The sequence below is a fragment of the Ranitomeya variabilis genome, chromosome 1 (assembly GCF_051348905.1).
Source record: "Ranitomeya variabilis isolate aRanVar5 chromosome 1, aRanVar5.hap1, whole genome shotgun sequence".
Lineage (NCBI taxonomy): Eukaryota > Metazoa > Chordata > Amphibia > Anura > Dendrobatidae > Ranitomeya > Ranitomeya variabilis.
The window spans coordinates 573,835,965-573,855,213 of NC_135232.1; the positions used below are offsets into that span (position 1 = coordinate 573,835,965).

A 19,249-nucleotide genomic window follows, 5' to 3' on the forward strand; every position below is an offset into this window, starting at 1 on the left:
AGCACATGACAGAATGGAGGTGCAGGATGGGAGCAGCACATGACAGAAAGGGGGCGCAGGATGGGAGGAGGTCACAACAGAATGGGGGCGCTGGATGGGAGCAGCACATGACAGAACGGGGGTGCAGGAAGAGAGCAGCACAAGACAGCATTGGGATGCAGGATGGGAGCTGCACATGACAGGATGGGGATGCAGGATGGGAGCAGCACATGACAGGATGGGGGCGCAGGTTGAGAGCAGCACATGACAGCATGGGGATGCAGGATGGGAGCAGCACATGACAAAAAGGGGGCGCAGGTTGGGAGGAGCTCATGACAGAAGCGGGGCACAGGATGGGTGCAGCACATGACAGAATGGGGTTGCAGGATAAGAGCAGCACATGACAGCATGGGGATGCAGGATGGGAGCAGCACATGACAGAAAGGGGGCGCAGGATGGGAGGAGCTCATGACAGAATGGGGGTGCAGGATGGGAGCAGCACATGACAGAACGGGGTGCAGGATGAGAGCAGCACATGACAGCATGGGGATGCAGGATGGGAGCAGCACATGACAGGATGGGGGCGCAGGATGGGAGCAACACACAATATAATGGGGCGCATGATGGGAGCAGGACATGACAGAATGGGGGCACAGGATGGGAGCAGCACATGACAGAACGGGAGCACAGGATGGGAGCAGCTCATGACAGAAGAGGGGTGCAGGATGGGAGCAGCACATGACAGGATGGGGGTGCAGGATGGGACCAGCACATGACATAATGGGGACGCAGGATGGGAGCAGCACATGACAGAACGGAATTGCAGGATGGGAGCAGCACATGACAGAATGGAGGTGCAGGATGGGAGCAGCACATGACAGAAAGGGGGCGCAGGATGGGAGGAGGTCATAACAGAATGGGGGCGCTGGATGGGAGCAGCACATGACAGAACGGGGGAACAGGAAGAGAGCAGCTCAAGACAGCATTGGGATGCAGGATGGGAGCAGCACATGACAGGATGGGGATGCAGGATGGGAGCAGCACATGACAGGATGGGGGCGCAGGTTGAGAGCAGCACATGACAGCATGGGGATGCAGGATGGGAGCAGCACATGACAGAATGCAGGCGCAGGATGGGAGCAGCACATGACAGAAAGGGAGCAAAGGATGGGAGCTGCACATGACAGAGCGAGGGCTCAGAATGGGAGCAGCACATGACAGAACATGGTGCAGGATGGGAGCAGCACATGATAGGATGGGGGCGCAGGGTGGGAGCAGCACATGACAGGTTGGGGGTTCAGGATGCGTGCAACACATGACAGGATGGGGTGTAGGATGAGAGCTGCACATGACAGAATGGGGGTGCAGAATGGGAGCATCACATGAGAGAATGGGGGCGCAGGATGGGAGCAGCACATGACAGAAAGGGAGCCAGGATAGGAGCAGCACATGACAGAGTGAGGGCGCAGAATGGGAGCAGCACATGACAGAACGTGGCGCAGGATGGGAGCAGCACATGACAGAATGGGGGTGCAGGATGGGAGCAGCACATGACAGAATGCAGGCGCAGGATGGGAGCAGCACATGACAGAAAGGGAGCGCAGGACAGGAGCAGCACATGACAGAATGAGGGCGCAGAATGGGAGCAGCACATGACAGAACATGGCGCAGGATGGGAGCAGCACATGACAGGTTGGGGCGCAGTATGGGAGCAGCACATGACAGGATGGGGGCGCAGAATGCATGCAACACATGACAGGATGGGGGCGTAGGATGGGAGCAGCACATGACAAAACGAGGGCGCAGAATGGGAGCAGCACATGACAGAACATGGCGCAGGATGGAGGCAGCAAATGACAGAAAGGGAGCGCAGGACAGGAGCAGCACATGACAGAATGAGGGCGCAGAATGGGAGCAGCACATGACAGAACATGGCGCAGGATGGGAGCAGCACATGACAGGTTGGGGCGCAGTATGGGAGCAGCACATGACAGGATGGGGGCGCAGAATGCATGCAACACATGACAGGATGGGGGCGTAGGATGGGAGCAGCACATGACAGAATGGGGGTGCAGAATGGGAGCAGCACATTACAGAATGGGGGCGCAGGATGGGAACAGCTCTTGACAGAATAGGGGCTCAGGATGGAAGCAGCACATGACAGGATAGGGGCGCAGGATCAAAGCAGCACATGATAGAATGACAACATGCAGATGCCCAAAACAGCAACACACAACCAAGACTGTCTCTCATGTCCAGGTATTTAACCAGGAACATGTGATGATAACATGATTGTGATATCACCGCAGGTCCTACTAGTACACCTGCCAGTCTCAGCTCAGCAGGAAGAGATATGCTGAGCACTTTCCCGCCCACTCTATGAGTGCTCACATAAAACCAGCCCATGTATGCAGCTTTCTTTAATGCTCCCAACACTTAATGTGCTGGGGTAAAAATATCCTGAATTCATACCACTGACGCCTACATGCGCAGTGACACATATCTCCCCTCGTACACTGTAACAATGACTCTGTCACAACATATATGTATGTAAATAAATATATTTATACAGCTCTGGCAAAAATTAAAAGACCACCACATTAAAACCCTGTCATGGGCAGCCCAATCTCCAGACCTGAACCCCATTGCAAACCTCTGGAATGTAATCAAGAGGATGATGGATAGTCACAAGCCATCAAACAAAGAAGAACTGCTTAAATTTTTGCGCCATAAGCAGTGTGAAAGACTGGTGGAAAGCATGAAAGCTGTGATTAAAAATCATGGTTATTCCACAAAATATTGATTTTTGAACTCTTCCTGAGTGAAAACATTAGTATTGTTTTTTTCTAAATGATTATGAACTTGTTTACTTTGTATTATTTTACTCAAAATATACCTACTAAGAGAAAAATCAGACAAACTGAACATGTTGCAGTGGTTTCCTAATTTTTGCCAGAGCTGTATATATACAGGTGCTTTTCACAAAATTAGAATGTCATCAAAAAGTTAATTTATTTCAGTTCTTCAATACAAAAAAAGGGAAACTCATATAGAGTCTTTACAAACAGAGTGCTCTATTTCAAGTGTTTATTTCTGCTAATGTTGATGATTAGGGCTTACAGCCAATGAAGTTGGCTTGCTGCACTTTAGCCCCCTAAATACTTCAATCACTAGTGATTGCAGTATTTAGCAGTCATGCAGAGGGAGGAAGCCTCACCTGCACTCCAATCAGCGCCCCTGCGATTTCCTCGTAGTGGCCCAATCATTGCCATGGTGACCCAATGTCGTCATGACGGCATCCAGGTCACCAGGCTATAGCAAGCCCCTCAGACTAAACGCAGAGCACGGCCTCATGGGCTTGTGCCTGTGCAGCACTGAGAGTTATAATCCATTACAATGGATTATGGCAGTGATTAGGCTGCTGAAAGTGAAAGTCCCAGACTGGGACAAAGTTAAAAAAAAAAAAAAAAAAAAAAACTTTTTGTAAAAATATAAAAAAAGATAGGAAAGCAATAAAAGAAAAAATATTGTACTGCAGCAAGGATCGGCTCACATTTATCCTCCGCTCTGCGCTGAGTGCTTGCATCGGGGTTTCCGTGTAAATCTCTGATGGAGGTACTGTGGACACTGTCTGGCCTGTGATTGACCACAGCTTTGTGCACCTCTGAAAAGAAGGAAACTGTTAAAGTCCAGAGTAACTCTGCTGCCTCATCATGGTAAATGGATCCTTCAGGGGTTTCAACTGAATCATGTCACTCGGAGATTTAGATTGGAACCCCAAAGTAAGTGCCCAGCAAAGAGCGCCGGATAACTGTTACCCCAAACGTTTTGTAAAATGTTCCCAATAATAGCTTCAACTCAATCTACACAAAAAACAAGTCCCCACTTAGGTCCATCATCTGTCAATGGAAATAGAGGGGGCTTCCATGTTACTGGTATCACAAAGGCTCTGGCTGGAAAACAGCTATGACTCCTCATACCCCCAAAGATTTCCAGCGAATTCTGCGCTCCCAATCCAAATGTCCCCCTCCCTTCTGAACACCAGTGTTTCTAAATCACAGTTAGCGTTCACATGATTGTAATTTGTGTAGTGATGAAAGCCCAACTAATTTATGGGTGTGTGTCTTCAGAAGCACGATCTGGGCACAACGTACTGGTCACTACAATGTACTGGTCACTACAATTGCAGTTTGCAATTTACTCAGAAACATCCACTGCTTTTTGTTTCTGGAAAACACCCTTGGTGTCAAAATAGTCAGTCTCGCCGTATGGCTAAGCAGTACGGTACAGCCACATATGGGGTATTGCCACGTTCAGTAGAAATTGTGGGACAAGTTATGGTGCCATTTTTACCCATTTCTCCTTGTGAAATTGCAAAATCTGGTGCTAAAGCGTATTTTTTGGTAAAAATGTAATTATGTTTTCTTCACTACCTAATGGTATAAAACTCTATGACACACCTGTGATGTCATTATGATTACTGCAACCCTAGATTAATTCATCAAGAGATGTATTTTATAAAATGGTGTCTCACTTATGAGAAGTTCTGCTGCTCTGGCACCTCAGGGGCTTTCTTAGTGGGTCATGGCACTCGCAAACCATGACAGTAAAATCTGCACTATAACATGGTGCTCCTTCCATTCTGATCTTTGCACTGTACCTGAAATGTCTTTTGTGTTTACATGTAGTGTATTGGTGCACTGAGGAGAAATTTTTATAACAAACTGATGCCCATTTTTTTCCTATTAGCCCTTATAAAAATTAAAAGCTTGATGCTTAAACAAAATTTTAGTGGTAAAAATATAATTATTCTTTCTTCACCTCCCAATAGTATGAACATCTGTGAGGCACATGTGGTGTCAATATTATCACTGCACCCCCTAGACGAAATAATTGAGGAGTGTTAGTTTGTAAAATGAGGTCTATAAATATATATGGGGATTTCTGCTGCTCTGGCACCTTAGGGGGTCTGCCAATGTGACTTGGCACCCTCAAACCATTCCAGTATAATCTGGAAATCTGCAATAGGGTACGCACATATATGGTGTCATTTTCTCCTATATTTGTGAAAATGGAAAAAATTGGGGTTAAAACAACAGTTTGGTTTGAATTTTTTTCATTTTCACAGATCAACGTAAACTTTTGCGAAGCACCTGGAGGTTCAAGGTGTTCACCACATGTCTAGATAAATTCCTTGAGGTGTCTAGTTTCCAAAATGGTGTCACTTATGGGGCTTTTCCAATGTTTAGCCACACCAGGGGCCCTCCAAACACGACATGACACCCACACACAATTCCATCAAAGTCTGTGTTCCAAAACATCACTCCTTCCTTTCTGAGCCCTGCCATGCGCCCCAAACAGTAGTTTTTCCCCACATATGGGATATCGTACTCAGGAGAAATTGAACAACAATTTGTATGGTGCAATTTCTCCTTTGCCCTTGTGAAAATTAATAAAAAGAGGCTAAATAACTTTTTTAATAGCACATCTAGACACATTCCTCGAGAGGTCTAATTTCTAAAATGGGTTCACGTATGCGGGGGGGGTCAACTGTTAAAGCACATCAGTGGTTCTCCAAACCTGACATAGTGTCCGCCAATGACTCCAGCACATTTTGCATTCAAAAAGTCAAAAGACGCTTCTTCCCTTCCGAATCCTACCCTGCGACCAAACAGTATTTTTCCTCTACATATCTGCATATTAGGTATCAATGTGTTAGGAGTCAAGTTCCTGCTGCTGCACAGGGGGAATCTCGAGCCTTGTCTGCTGCAGTCTCTCATTCTGCATCAGCCGCAGTGTGGTTCTGTGCAAAGGGTTACTGCTGCCTTTCCAGGCTCTGCCATTGTAGCCTGTACTGATCAGTCGCGAGCAGACGTCTCTGGGACTAAGTCCTGCTTTTCCCCTTCTGAGCATGCCCAAAGGAAGACCTCTCAGTGGAGGTCTGGGGTCACATGCTCAGGTACTGCAGTAGCTCCTATTGGTCCTCCGGGAAGGTCCTGAAGTTGCTCAGTTACTGTAGCAGTTCTCATTGGTCCTCTAGGAAGGTCCTGAACTTGCTGCAGCTATAAAAGGTTCGAATGGCCACACGGCGTGGCATCCGTCAGTGCGGCACCGCATGCACTCTCATGCTACTTTATTATTATTTCCGTTACGTGCGGTACTGCGGCCCTGTGACGCAACAGGGTTCGCTTCTTTCACACAGGGTGAAGCTAACCCATGAATGCATTCTCATTGTACCGCCATATAGTCCGTCATTGCTTAGCAGCAGGTTCCATCTCTGCACGGTGGACCCCGGGCTGCGAACGCACTTTACTCCTTTTCTCTAATTATTTGGTGCGTTCTGCTTGCCCTAACATTATACTAGCACCAGGGTCTGGCTAAGTAATGATGGACGAACAGCGATTGCGGGGATACATCCAGCTGCTGGAGGGCAGGTTGGCAGCTCTCGAGCATGCAACCTCAGCGCTGGATGTTACCGCAATAGCTATTCAGGCTGCTAGCATGGCTGTGGCAGCTTTACCCACTGCCATCTCTGTTCCGACCTTATCTCACCTCCCACTGCCAGAGAAATACTCTGATGACAGTAAATCCTGTAGGGGTTTCGTGAGCCAGTGCGATATACACCTCGAGCTCCTGGCAGCACGTTTTCCCACATTGCGGGCAAAGGTGGGATTCATAATTTCTCTGCTGTTGGACAGGGCATTGAAGTGGGCTACGTCGCTGTGGGAACGCGACGATCATGTGGTGCAGAGTGCTCCTCGGTTTTTGAGCACTCTGAAACAGGTCTTTTTAGGACCCCAAGCAACCCATGATACGGCGCTCCAACTGTTGGCATTTGACTCAGGGTTCATCCATGGTCAGCCATTTTGCCGCCACTTCCGGACATTAGCGCCTGAGCTGGAATGGTCGGATAAAGCCCTTATCCCGGTATTTTGGAGAGGGCTGGCTGACCATTTGAAGGACGCTTTGGCCACTAGGGAAATTCCTGCCACACTGGAGGAGCTCATAGCTATATCAACCCGCATCAACCTTCGTTTTCACGAGCGAAGGTTGGAGCGGGCCCAGTGTAGCAAAGGTTTCGGCTGGCTCCCACCTTCGCCAAACCTCAGGAATCTCCGGTCCAGGCATCCGAGTCACATGAGGCTGTAGCGGCGTTGCATGCAGGATCTAAGTCCCGGCCCACTCATGCATTTATGGTCTGTCATGTTTGCCGGCAGTCAGGACATCATGCCTCCAAGTGTTCTCAGCTGTCGGGGGAACATCAGCGTCTAGTGGTCGTTGGAGGAGGTACACTAGACACGGAGACGTTTTCCTCTAAATTGTCCTTCAAGGGGACAATTACCATAGGCCCATCCACTCTTATGGTACAGCTTTGCCTGGACTCCAGGGCGGAAGGTAATTTCATGTCATCTGGTTTCACCCAGCGTCACGCAATACCCCTGGTGATGCTCGCCAAACCTGTGACCGTTCGAGTGGTCAACACTATCCTCACAGATTACACATCAGACTATTCCATTCACTCTTTCAATGTCTCCATACATCATGAGATTATCTCCCTATTAGACATTCCTGAGGGGATTGATGAGGTCCTGTTGGGGATACCATGGCTTCGCTATCATTCTCCTCATATAGAGTGGTCCACAGGGAAAATTTGGGGATGGAGTAAATCATGTGAGTGTAGATGTCAGAGGGAGTGTGTTCAGGTGGCTTCTACAGAGGTACCCGCAGATCTTTCCTCTCTCCCCAAGCACTATTGGTCCTATGCGGATGTGATCTCCTAAAGGGCTGCAGAGACCCTTCCGCCTCACTGCCCCTATGACTGTCCTATTGACCTCTTGCCTGGTGCTGAGCCTCCCTGGGGTCGAGTCTATCCGTTATCTCTCCCGGAGATGGAGGCAATGTCCCAGTACATTCAAGAGAATCTGGCAAGAGGATTCATTAGGAAGTCAGTGTCACAGGCAGGATCTGGGTTCTTCTTCGTGCAGAAGAAGAAAGGAGAACTACATCCATGCATAGACTACAGGGGTCTTAACGCCATCACCGTTAAGAATAAATACCCACTACCCCTGATATCTGAGCTTTTTGATAGGCTACAGGGAGCAAGGGTATTTACTAAGTTATATCAGCGGGGTGCTTACAACCTGATTCACATCCGTGAGGGGGATGAATGGAAGATGGCTTTTAACACCAGGGATGGGCACTATGTATATCTGGTGATGCCCTTCTGGCTCTGTAATGCCCCAGCCATTTTCCAAGACTGTGTGAACGACATCTTCCGGGAGATGCTCACCACCTCGGTCGTAGTCTATCTGGATGATATTCTCAGCTACTCTCCAGATATTGACTCCCATCAGAGAGATGTTCGCAAAGTCTTCGACCTCTTACGGGCAAACTGCCTCTACGCCAAGTTGGAGAAGTGTGTGTTTAAGCAGGAATCTTTGCCTTTCCTTGGCTATATCATCTCTGCCCAGGGATTGGCTATGGATCCCGCCAAGCTACAGGCTGTGATGGACTGGCAGGAACCCCATTCTCTTAAAGTGGTGCAGTGCTTTATGGGGTTCATTAATTACTATCGCCAGTTCATTCCACACTTCTCAACTTTGGTAGCTCCCTTGGTTGCCCTCACCAAGAAGGGGGCAAATCCCAAGATGTGGTCAGAGGAGGTCTCCAAGGCCTTTCTCTCGATTAAGTCACACTTCGCTAGCGCCCCCATCCTGCATCACCCCGATGTAGATATGCCATTTATTATGGAGGTGGATGCCTCATCCGTTGGTGCTGGAGCAGTCCTCTTCCAAAAGGATGCTCAAGGTCGGAAGTATCCTTGCTTCTTCTTCTCCAAGACCTTTTCACCAGCAGAGAGGAATTATTCCATTGGGGACAGGGAGTTGCTAGCCATGAAGTTGGCTTTCTCAGAGTGGAGACACCTCTTGGAGGGAGCTCGCTTTCCCTTCCAAGTGTTCACAGACCACAAGAACTTAGTGTACTTACAGATGGCCCATCGTCTGAATTCTCACCAGGCTAGATGGTCCCTGTTCTTCTCCTGGTTCCATTTTACTCTCCATTTTCTCTCCGGTGAGAAGAACATTCGTGCCGACGCTCTCTCTAGCTCCGTAGTGTAATCTGAGGAGGAGGAACTTTGGCTTATTGTCCCTTCTGAGAGCCTGAGAACTGTGGCTCCGGTTTTGCTAGAGTCTGTGCCCCCAGGCAAGACTTTCGTTCCATCTAATTTGCGACCGGAGGTTCTCTCTTGGGCTCACTCGTCCAGGGTGGGTGGACATTTTGGGACCAAGAGGACATCTGAGCTTTTGGCGAGGACGTACTGTTGGCTGCATATGGCCCGCGACGTCGGGGACTATATTTGGGCGTGTGTCTCCTGTGCCAAGAATTGGTCTCCTCGGCAACAGCCTGCTGGGTAACTTTACCCCCTGCTGGTGGCAGACAGGCCCTGGGAGATGGTCGGGATAAACTTTGTGGTGGGCTTACCCAAGTCTCGTAACTGCACCGTTATCTGGGTTGTCACGGATCTTTTTCATTTCTCTAAGATGGTGCACTTGGTGCCGCTTCCACGGATACCTTCTGCACGGGCCTTGGTGGCGTTGTTCATTAAACATATTTTCTGCTTACATGGCATGCCTGATAAAATTGTCAGTTACTGGGGTCCCCAGTTCGCGTCTCGGTTTTGGAGAGAGCTCTGTCGCTTACTCAGCATAGAACTAAATCTCTCCTCTGCATATCATCCCAAGACGAATGGGTTGGTAGAGAGGGCCAACCAGACTCTGGTGACATATTTGCGACATATTGTCTCTGCTAGGCAGGATGACTGGAAATCTTTGCTACCTTGGGCAGAATTTGCTCTGAACAACGACGTAGCTGATTCCACTGGGCAGACTCCTTTTCTCCTTAATTACAGCCAGCGTCCGCGTGTCCCTGTGCCCTGTTGTGAACTCTGTTTTTGGGCTCCCTCTTGTGGTCACAACTGGTACTGTGTGAGTGCTGTCTTTGGGCTCCCTCTGGTGGTTCTTTGTGTCATTCTGCAGGTCTGAGGCAGGATCAGCTGTCTCGTTATCTCTTAGCTGGTTTCCTATTTAGTTCACCTGGACTCTCAGTTGTTGCCTGCTGTCAATGTCTTCAGTGCTATTTTGGAGCTCTCCTGCAGTCCTTCGTTATCAGTCTCTTCAAGAGAAGCTAAGTTTTGCTTGGTTCATTTTTTGACCATCAGTGGTCACATGTTTCTTGGTTTATTTTTGTCCAGCTTGCTAATATGTGATTTCCTTGCTTGCTGGTAGCTCTAGGGGGCTGAGTTTCTCCCCTCACACCGTTAGTTGGTGTGGGGGTTCTTGTATTCTCAGCGTGGATATTTTGCATAGGGTTTTTTACTGACCGCACAGTTCCCTATCTGTCTTCTGCTATCTAGTATTAGCGGGCCTCATTTGCTTAATCTGTGTTCATTTCTACGTTTGTGTTTTCCCCTTACCTCACCGTTATTATTTGTTGGGGGCTTCCTATATCTTTGGGGTGATTTCTCTTGAGGCAAGTGAGGTCTTACTTTCCCTCCAGGAGTAGATAGTTTCTCAGGCTGCGTCGAGACGTCCAGGATTTTAGGCACGTTCACCGGCTTCCTTTAGTGTGTTGGTTAGGATCAGGTTTGCGGTCAGTCCAGTTACCACCTCCCTAGAGCTCGTGTCTATGTTCATAAACTTAGCTAGTCCGTTTTGTGATCCTCAGCCACTAGGATCATAACAGTGCCCATGCCCGTGTCATCCACTGATTCCAAGGTGGCAGACTGGGCAATGGAGGCACGTGGCATTTGGGACTGCACACAGGATGCCATTTGGGCTTCCAAGGAGAGAATGAGGGTTTCTGCCGATGCTCACCGGCGCCCCACTCCGACCTTCGCTCCTGGCGACTTAGTGTGGCTCTCCGCCCGTAACATCAGGCTGCGAGTTGAGTCCACTAAGTTTGTGCCTCGCTACATTGGTCCTTTTAAGGTTCTAGAACAGGTTAACCCTGTGGTCTACCATTTGACTATTCCTCCATGCCTTGGTATCACCGACACCTTCCACATCTTCTTCTTAAAGCCCGTCTATAGTTCCCGGTTTCCTGAGTCATCTGCCGGGACATCGGGTTCGTCCACGGATGAGTACGAGGGGAATGCTATCATGGGGTGCAAGGTGGTATGTGGCAAAAAATACTATCTGGTGGACTGGAAGGGCCACGGTCATGAGTACAAAACCTGGGAACCTGTAGAGCACATTCGGGCTCCGCTGCTCATTGCAGCCTTTGAGCGTAGCGAGGCCCAAGTAGGGGGTAATGTTAGGAGTCGAGTTCCCACCGCTGCACAGGGGGAATCTCGAGCCTTGTCTGCTGCAGTCTCTCATTCTGCATCAGCCGCAGTGGAGCCTGCTCAGCGGAGACGTCGGTTCCAGCATCTCGCTCAGTCTGGTTCTGTGCAAAGGGTTACTGCTGCCTTTCCAGGCTCTGCCATTGTAGCCTGTACAGATTAGCGGTGAGCAGATGTCTCTGGGATTAAGTCCTGCTTTTCCCCTTCTGAGCATGCCCAAAGGAAGACCTCTCAGTCTGGGGTCACATGCTCAGGTACTGCAGTAGTTCCTATTCGTCCTCCACGAAGGTCCGGAAGTTGCTGAGTTACTGTAGCAGTTCTCGTTGGTCCTCTAGGAAGGTCCTGAACTTGCTGCAGCTAAAAAAGGTTTGCATGGCCGCACGGCCATGCGCTAGTATACACTAGTTTATGTGTGTGTGTTGTGAGTGAAAGTTGCTCTTTAATCATCCCCTCCCTTGTGTTTGAATGCTCGCGTAAGGAGGATGATTGTAATCTAGTGCCCGACTTTACCAACGCAAGTACACAAACAGTGTCTATTGCTGTGACCGCCATTGCAGTGCCGTGCGCTATCACCGCGCTTTCCAAACCCAAGTCTGGGTGGTTAGTGGCGTCCGTCAGTGCGGCACCGCATGCACTCTCATGCTACTTTATTATTATTTCCGTTACGTGCGGTACTGCGGCCCTGTGACGCAACAGGGTTCTCTTCTTTCACACAGGGTGAAGTTAACCCGTGTGTGTATTCTCATTGTACCGCCATATAGTCCGTCATTGCTTAGCAGCAGGTTCCATCTCTGCATGGTGGACCCCGGGCTGGGAATGCACCTTATTCGTTTTCTCTAATTATTTGGTGCATTTCGCTTGCCCTAAAACAATGTACTCGGGATAATTCGCACAACAAATTGTATGGGAAAAATGTGATTTTTTTAAATTTTCACTGCTCAATGTTACAAAATTTTGAGAATCACTTGAGGGTTCAAGGTGCTCCCCGTACATCTAGATCAGTTCCCTGAGGGGTCTAGTTTCCAATGTGGTGTCACTTGTGGGTGGTTTCCACTGTTTAGGCACATCAGGGGCTTTCCAAATACGACATAGCGAGTGCTAATTATTTCTGAACATTTTGCATTCAAAAAGTCAAATAGTGCTTTTTCCTTTCCAAGCCCTGCCATGCACCTAAATAGTAGATTTCCCCCACATATGGGGTATCGGTGAATGCAGGATAAATTGCATAAGAAATGTTACTGTGCAATTTCTCCTGTTACTCTTGTGAAAATAAAAAAATTGGGGCTAAAATAACTTTTTTTGTTTGAAAAATGTGATTTTTTATTTTCACAGCTCAACGTTATAAACTTCTATGAAGCACCTGGAGTTTCAAGGTGCTTAAAACACATCTAGATACATTCCTTGAAGGGTCTAGTTTCCAAAATGGGGTGATTTGTTGGGAGTGTCCTCTGTTTACGGACATGGGGCTCTCCAAATGCGACATGGCATCCTCTAGTTATTTAGCAAATTTTGCACTCAAAAAGTCAAATGGCACTCCTCCCATTCTGAGCCCTGCCATGCTCTCAAACAGTGGTTTTCTCCCACATATCGGGTATCAGCATGCTCAGGAGAAATTGTGCAACAAATTTTGAGGTCCATTTTTTCCTGTTACTCCTGAGAAAGTAAAAAAATTGGGGTCTAAAGTAAAATTTATGTGAAAAAAAGGTCAATGTTAATTTTTTCCTTCCACATTCCAAAAATTCCTGTGAATGACTTGAAGAGTTAATAAACCTCTTGAATGTGATTTTTAGCACACTTACAATTTTGTAACTTTTGAGTATTTTCTGTCATATAGACCCCTCAAAGTCACTTCGAATGTAATTTGGTCTCTAAAAAAATGGTTTTATAAATTTTGTTGAAAAAATTAGAAATTACTGGTCAAATTTGAACCCTTACAACTTCCTAACAAAAAATATATGTTTCAGAAATTGTGCTGATGGAAAGTGGATAACTTCTACAGTTTGTATAACATGTAAGAATTATATACAGCAATATTTATGTTCTTCTTATATCATATTTTACTCACCACCGTTTTGTCACGCTTTGTTTTATATTTTTATTTGACTTCACTGGTAACTTTATAAAGCTTCTGCCTTTCATAAAGTTAATCTTAACTTAGCAAATATTACGTTAATGTTCCAGAGTCTAATCTTGAGATCAATTACATTTTAACAGATAGAAATCAATAAAGTCAGAGATAACATTAATTTACCTTTACTTTGAAATCTCAAAAAAAAAGACTGAACCTTTAGGCTGTGATATATTTTTATTATATTCAAAACATTTTCATTTTTTTTTCTGCAAGATAGTTAAGGTTGTAAAAGTATGCAACCATAGAAAAATAAAACCTGTGTACATGGGGTATGATCAATAACTGTGTTAAAGGGACCCTGTCTGAAACATCTCCTCCCCAAGCCATTTAATGGGGTGTCTGAAACTAAATGTTAATTTATTCCTAAATCTCTATCTATTTAATGTCATAATATAATCTTTTTTTCTAATATTCCTTAATGAAAAATTCCCTACAGTTGCTTCACTACTCTGTCTAACTGCCTTATTTTTTTCTACTGCATACTTTGAGAATCCCAGTGCCCACTGGGAGTCATTATAAGAGGTCACTGCTGCATCCTCAGTAATCAACATGAAACAAAACGTCATCAATGATTTCTGTTTCAGGGGCTGGTGTAGTGCCTTTTTTACTGAGCAGATGTGTCGCCCCACGGGCCAGGGGTTACTCGGTACCGGGTCCGGTACTTCACGGTGGGATGTCACGGTGGCTGCGACCCAGTCCGTGGCCCAGGGCGCCCATGTAAAAGGGAAAGGTCCTTAAAGGGATAAAGTTTGTGTTCGTGACGCCACCTGTGGTATTCTGTCAGGGTGACTTTAAGGGGTCCGCTGGGGTGATGCTATGGCAGCTAGATGGTATACCTTCCCACAGGTGAAGTATGTCCCCAGGGCTTCCCGGTGTGTAGACGGTGGATGGTGCAAGCGCAGAGAATAACGAGGACATAAGGTTGCATTCTGTTTACCTTTACTGAAGACTTCAGCATCCACAGTCCAGAGCACCAGACCACAGGGTAGGCAGAGTCTGGCCAGTTTGGAGGCAACTCCAGAGTCCCCTTGTCCAGGTGGAAATCAGTAGCCTTCCCTTGCACTGCAGTGTTGTAGTTCCTTACTGCCTAAGGCTTCACATAAGGTCCTCACAGATGTAATGTCTCTCTCTCTGTCCCCCATATAGGATAGGACAAACCCGTATGACTGGTGGCTTGAGGCGGTTTATAGGGACTCTATCATGCCCCAGCCTCTAAGGGGTGCCACCGTGCCTCCTGGGTGTAGGGCGGACAGGTAACGTGAAATTAGCTGTCCTGCCGGTCTCTGGAGCAAGGCATAAAGTTCCTTACACCCTCGGTGTTCTGGCTACTGGGCTTCTGAGCCTCAGAAGGAGGCAGCCTGTGTAGGGCTGGTCCCCTTCTGGTATCCATTCCTTTGCTGCGACTTCCTTCGCGCTCGCTGCAATACAGTTCTGCCTTTGATGTCTCTTCCTAGGAGCTGCAGCTCTGAGGCAATGCACAGCTCCGTGTCCTTCTCCTTCATTCTCTGACAGGATCCCACCCCTGCCAGGGACCAACTAACTGAGCGGAGCTCAGCCAGCAACTGACTAACTTTCCCTACAGGCGACCAGTTTTACCTATGTGGGGAGTGACCTAATAAATAGGAGCAAGAGCTCCCCCTGGTGGCCTGGAGTGTGAAATGTGTTACATGTTTGTGATACCTGGATGCAGTTATCCTTCATTGCCTCCAAACGTATCTTCACTGTCCCCGAGAGGAAAGCAATACCAATGCGATGACCAGGACCCTGGGGTGCCGCACATGCGTCAGACGTCAATTCTGACATATTATCAGTAAGATCTCTTCAGTGCGCAGTGACAGTGCGCTCTCTCACCAGCTCTGATCAAAAGTGATGAGCAGGAAACAGAGCGCATTGTCATTGCACATTGTAAGTAAAGAGTAAGAAATAAGCGACCACCAGCTCCACTCCTGTCCTTATCACATTTTCAGATCTCTGCCGCCTGTCCTGAAATTCCTGGACCTTTCACAGGTTTTTGCACATACGCCCACAAAAGTCATGCAACATCATGATGCAGTAACTTTTTGTGCTTGCACAGAGCATTTCTGAGCATAATCAAACTCGGAAGTCATTGGCCAGCGTTAGAATCCCAGGGATTTCAGTGCGGTCATGCTCAATACGAAGATGTGACTTGACCAGTGACAGTGAGTAGTGGAGGGTCTGAGATCGGAGAGGAAAGCAGAGGGTGAGTATAAGGATTTTTTTTCAATGTTCTACATATTATTTTTTTTTATGTTTGGGGTTCTAAAATGATCCCAGACCATAACGAAGAATGTTAAATTACTGGAAAATAACTTCTCCGCAAATTGAATTTCCTGTGAAAATCCACAGAAACCGGCAAACTCAAATTTTGCCTGATTTCCTCATCTCTAGGCATGATGATGCACTTACAGGTCCTCAACCATAAAGGAACTTTGCAGGATTTGGCAGATATTGAATGTGAGAATTCTACTGAACAACTCCAAATATTGCAGCTTCTAGAATCTCTGTGAATGTGACTTAAGAGAGAAGGATATTGGGGCTATCGCAATTTATTTAACATTTTCTTTGACATTAATCATTTTTTGTATTAAGTTCCTCTGAAAACATATGTGTCTATGAAATCATCTGACTTTGGCTATCCTGTTGTCCTCTTTTACTCCACTCCTTTTCTTCCCTCTCCTCATTAATTTCCAGCTGCCTGTAGCTGAAGCAGGGTTGGAGGAGCATGTGCCTCTGATGCTGGATACTAAGTGGGCCAACAAACTTTTCTTGACCATGTTATTTAGATACAGGACTAATGCAAATAATTTTTCTTTTGCACTGCATACAAGGAAGCATTATACTAGGTCAGTAGAAGAGGTAATAAACCTGGTTTTATATGTGTATGAGTAAGAATAAAGGTACACTACCTGGAATCAATCCCTTTTGCATGTATCAGGTCTTCAAAGGTGGGTCTATACTTGGTAAACTTGGGTCATTACTTTAGAAGATTGTCTTAAGATTTTAAGCTGAAGTGCACCTCTCCTTAGCGTTCCAGCATGCCAGGCCAGATGGGGGTTCCTGCTTGATTGACAGTTGAGCCCAATCTGTTTGCGCCTCGGATGCTGCAGAGTAAAAGCTGCCTCCTATAATAGTATTGGAGGAGCACAGTGACACTAAAGTTAGCTGGATTGTGAGACAACATTGCACTGCAGCAACCTGGCCAGCTTCAGAGCAGAGCTTACAAGCTCTATTCAAACTGAAGCTATGCCAGTTGCGCCTCTATTAGTGAAAGTAGGAGGCTGCTGGGAGAAATAAAGTTAATTTCCACGTGAGAGCCGGGCATTCACTGCGGTCCCCACACAGCTTTACAATGCTATTAACCTGCAGATGAATACCATAACTGCTAGTTAATAGCATTTTGGGACATGACAGGTTCCCTTTAATGGGTCTGTATCCTGTTCAGATGTGAGTATATTCAGGCCTTGTGCTGTCTGTGTGCAAGTATGGCCCCAATATATGCTTGGACAGTACTCATAAGCTGCAAGGGTCTATGACGTTTTTCAAGGAATTTTTGAAGTAGAAACTAAGCAGAAAATCTCCCTTCTCCAAATCTCAAAACTCCTCAAAAACTTAAGGCTGAGTCACACATAACGATATCGTTGCAACGTCACGCTTTTGGTGACGTAACAACGATCCCGCTAACGATCTCGTTATGTGTGACAGCGACCGACGATCAGGCCCCTGCTGGGAGATCGTTGGTCGTTGGGGAATGATCAGGACCATTTTTTGGTCGCTGATCACCCGCTATCATCGCTGGGTCGGCATGTGTGACGCCGATCCAGCGATGTGTTCACTTGTAACCAGGGTAAATATCGGGTTACTAAGCGCAGGGCTGCGCTTAGTAACCCGATATTTTCCCTGGTTACCATTGTAAAAGTTAAAAAAAAAAACAGTACATACTCACATTCTGATGTCTGTCACGCTCCCCGACGTCCACAGGGTTAAAACTGCTTTCGGCAGGAGCGCTGGTAATGCACGCGCTGCTGCCGAGAGCTTCCCTGCACTGACTGTGTCAGCGCCGGCCGTAAAGCAGAGCACAGCGGTGACATCACCGCTGTTACTGCCGGTGCTGACACATTCAGTGCAGGGAAGCTCTCGGCAGCAGTGCGTGCTGTAACAAAACACTCCGGGATCGCCTTTGCTGGGGTCAAAGGTCACGTGGTTTGTGCATTAAACTCTGAGGCGACAGCAGGTTTCCAGGTAGACTGACCTCAGGTCAGGTTTATTAAAGTGAAAGCAAATACAGAAAACAAATCATAAAAATAAATCCTTGCCTGTCCGGCACTTACTAAACAAACACGTTCCTATCTAACAACTGGGGGGGCTACTCCCACCCAGCAAACATAACACAGGTCATGAGCACAGCTCTTACTCACATGTGTCTCACACAGACAGACATTCTGTGTGCCCCAGGCTGACACCTGAAACCTCCAGCTGGTCAGCCTTTATTCCTGCAGTTATTAACCCCTCGGTATCCTGAAGATACTGAACGGCCTAATTCACATAGGACAAATACCTGGGCGAGATATACCTGCCCCCGACTACCAGGCCGACATGACTCTTACATATCCTCCCCCCCTGCTCAGACCACTCCGGTCGAGCAAAGACACTCCTGAAACAGTGCACTCGGGACAGGGCATCAGCATTCCCCATCTGTACCCCGGGGCGGTGCTCCACCGTGAACGAGTAAGCCTGCAGGGCAAGGAACCACCGGGTTACCCGACTATTATGGTCCTTGTGGAGGTGCATCCATTTGAGAGGGGCATGGTCCGTGACCAGCCTAAACTTCCTACCTGCCAGGTAATATTTGAGGGAGTCGAGAGCCCATTTGATGGCTAGGCACTCTTTTTCAACCACGGCATACCTCTGCTCATGCACATTCAGTTTCCGACTGAGGTAGAGGACCGGGTGTTCGACTCCGTCCCATACCTGGGAAAGTATAGCTCCAATACCAGTATCAGAAGCATCCGTTTGCACCACAAACTCGCTGCTGAAATCAGGAGTCACTAGTACGGGCTGAGAGCACAAAGCCCGTTTCAGACTGTGGAAGGCCTCTTCAGCCGCTGAGGTCCATTTTACCATGACGGAATCCCTCCCTTTGGTAAGATCCGTCAAGGGGGTAGCCATGGCCGCAAAGTTGGGTATGAACCAGCGATAATAGCCGGCAATGCCCAAGAAAGCTTGAACTTGTTTCTTGTTCACTGGTTGCGGCCAGCCCTGAATTGCCTGTATTTTGTCGATCTGGGGTTTAACCACTCCTCTGCCAATCACGTAGCCCAAGTATCGGGCTTCTTCAAGGCCGATGTGACATTTCTTGGGATTCGCCGTTAAGCCTGCGTCTCTCAGGTCATCAATCACCGCCTGTACCTTCCGGAGGTGAGCTTCCCAGTCCACGCTGTAGATTATGATGTCGTCTAGGTAGGCAGAGGCGTACTGCCTGTGGGGCCTCAAGACTCGATCCATCAATCTCTGGAACGTTGCTGGGGCTCCGTGAAGTCCAAACGGCATGTAGATATACTGGAACAGCCCTTCTGGTGTAGCAAATGCCGTCTTCTCTCTGGCCGCCTCGGCCAGAGGGATTTGCCAGTACCACTTTGTTAGATCCAGAGTCGTAATATATCGGGCTTTACCCAGCTGGTCGATCAACTCATCGACCCGGGGCATAGGGTAGGCATCAAATTTAGAAACCGCATTCAGTTTCCTAAAGTCATTGCAAAATCGTATAGAGCCATCCGGCT

At 47.6% G+C, this 19,249-nt stretch overlaps 1 protein-coding gene across 2 annotated transcripts in view; it reads right to left on the reverse strand.

Moving 5' to 3' along the window:
* The window catches only part of LOC143768746 (cholinesterase-like), a 55,165-nt gene extending 41,754 nt beyond the window's left edge, over window positions 1–13,411 (reverse strand). Inside the window, exons 1-2 of one of the 2 annotated variants that reach the window (XM_077257406.1) lie at window positions 13,386–13,411; window positions 3,533–3,643 (exon numbers count right to left, since the gene is read on the reverse strand). The gene's annotated coding sequence lies outside the window, so the exon portion shown is untranslated. The remainder of the gene's footprint in view (window positions 1–3,532; window positions 3,644–13,385) is intronic. The other variant, XM_077257399.1, reaches the window with a different exon arrangement.
* Window positions 13,412–19,249: the final 5,838 nt, after the last annotated feature.